This window comes from Eucyclogobius newberryi, unplaced genomic scaffold (genome assembly GCF_026437365.1).
Source record: "Eucyclogobius newberryi isolate DKJ021-1_F unplaced genomic scaffold, fEucNew1.0.hap1 SCAF_721, whole genome shotgun sequence".
In the NCBI taxonomy this organism is placed as follows: Eukaryota; Metazoa; Chordata; class Actinopteri; order Gobiiformes; family Gobiidae; genus Eucyclogobius; species Eucyclogobius newberryi.
This window is the reverse complement of record NW_027316414.1, coordinates 10,001-12,500: the sequence shown is the minus strand read 5'-3', so window position 1 is coordinate 12,500 and position 2,500 is coordinate 10,001.

The window sequence follows — 2,500 nt, the reverse complement described above, 5'->3', positions numbered from 1 at the left end:
CCCTGGAGGTGCTCCGGGGGCTCCAGGGGGTGCTTGGTGGAGACCATGCCCAGCCAGAGTGGCCCTCCCCCGGGGTGAGTCTGGGGAGAGTGGGGGGTGGCTCTGGAGGGCCTCCGGGGGTTCCAGGGGCTCCAGGGGGTGCTTGGTGGAGGCCATGCCCAGCCAGAGTGGCCCTTCCCCGGGGTGAGTCTGGGGAGAGTGGGGGGTGGCTCTGGGGGTGCTCCGGGGGCTCCAGGGGGTGCTCGGCGGAGGCCATGCCCAGCCAGAGTGTCCCTTCCCCGGGGTGAGTCTGGAGGAGTGGGGGGTGGCCCTGGAGGTGCTCCGGGGGCTCCAGGGGCTCCAGGGGGTGCTCGGCGGAGGCCATGCCCAGCCAGAGTGTCCCTTCCCCGGGGTGAGTCTGGAGGAGTGGGGGGTGGCTCTGGAGGTGCTCCGGGGGCTCCAGGGGGTGCTTGGTGGAGACCATGCCCAGCCAGAGTGTCCCTTCCCCGGGGTGAGTCTGGGGAGAGTGGGGGGTGGCTCTGGGGGTGCTCCGGGGGCTCCAGGGGGTGCTTGGTGGAGACCATGCCCAGCCAGAGTGGCCCTTCCCCGGGGTGAGTCTGGGGAGAGTGGGGGGTGGCTCTGGAGGGCCTCCGGGGGTTCCAGGGGTTCCAGGGGTTCCAGGGGGTGCTCGGTGGAGGCCATGCCCAGCCAGAGTGGCCCTTCCCCGGGCAGAGTCTGGGGAGAGTGGGGGGTGGCTCTGGAGGTGCTCCGGGGGCTCCAGGGGCTGCTTGGTGGAGACCATGCCCAGCCAGAGTGGCCCTTCCCCCGGGTGAGTCTGGGGACAGTGGGGGGTGGCTCTGGAGGGCCTCCGGGGGCTCCAGTGGCTCCAGGGGGTGCTCAGCGGAGGCCATGCCCAGCCAGAGTGGCCCTTCCCCGGCCTCATATGCGGCAGAGTGCGGGGTGAGCAAAATGGGTTAAAATGTGAAAAAAAAAAAAAAAAAAAAAAAAAAAAAAAACACCAAAATGAGCAAAATGAAATAATCCCCCATCATCAGTGCACTGTTTGACCCCTGAAAAGCACTCCCCTGGGGCCTGGAGGTGATCTGACCATCAGAGTATAGCACCCTATGCCCCTGAGGGACTTAGAGTAAAAACCGAAATAGTACACTATTCCCGAAAAGACTCTGTCGTTTTTCGGCAATAGTACACTAAACCCATCGACTCTGTCGTTTTTCCGGGCCGTAGTACGAAGTTGTGAGCAAAAGGGGTGAAAATGGGTTAAAATGTGAAAAAACACCAAAATGAGCAAAATGAAATAATCCCCCATCATCAGTGCACTGTTTGACCCCTGAAAAGCACTCCCCTGGGGCCTGGAGGTGATCTGACCATCAGAGTATAGCACCCTATGCCCCTGAGGGACTTAGAGTAAAAACCGAAATAGTACACTATTCCCGAAAAGACTCTGTCGTTTTTCGGCAATAGTACACTATACCCATCGACTCTGTCGTTTTTCCGGGCCGTAGTACGAAGTTGTGAGCAAAAGGGGTGAAAATGGGTTAAAATGTGAAAAAACACCAAAATGAGCAAAATGAAATAATCCCCCATCATCAGTGCACTGTTTGACCCCAGAAAAGCACTCCCCTGGGGCCTGGAGGTGATCTGACCATCATAGTATAGCACCCCATGCCCCTGAGGGACTTAGAGTAAAAACCGAAATAGTACACTATACCCGAAAAGACTCTGTCGTTTTTCGGCAATAGTACACTATACCCATCGACTCTGTCGTTTTTCCGGGCCGTAGTACGAAGTTGTGAGCAAAAGGGGTGAAAATGGGTTAAAATGTGAAAAAACACCAAAATGAGCAAAATGAAATAATCCCCCATCATCAGTGCACTGTTTGACCCCAGAAAAGCACTCCCCTGGGGCCTGGAGGTGATCTGACCATCATAGTATAGCACCCCATGCCCCTGAGGGACTTAGAGTAAAAACCGAAATAGTACACTATACCCGAAAAGACTCTGTCGTTTTTCGGCAATAGTACACTATACCCATCGACTCTGTCGTTTTTCCGGGCCGTAGTACGAAGTTGTGAGCAAAAGGGGTGAAAATGGGTTAAAATGTGAAAAAACACCAAAATGAGCAAAATGAAATAATCCCCCATCATCAGTGCACTGTTTGACCCCAGAAAAGCACTCCCCTGGGGCCTGGAGGTGATCTGACCATCATAGTATAGTACACTATACCCCTGAGGGACTTAGTGCAAAAACCGAAATAGTACACTATACCCGAAAAGACTCTGTCGTTTTTCGGCAATAGTACACTATACCCGAAAATACTTAGTCGTTTTTCGGCCGACGGAAATAAGCGTTCAGCCCGGGAGTCCCGGGCTAAATCACGCTGCTCAGGCGAACTTTTTGACGCTGCTCTCAGGCGGAAAGTGCAAAACGGTAACGCTGCAAGGGAGGGGAGGGCGGTTTTTGGAAACGACGTTTTTGGCGATTGAAATTGGTACAAAACATGG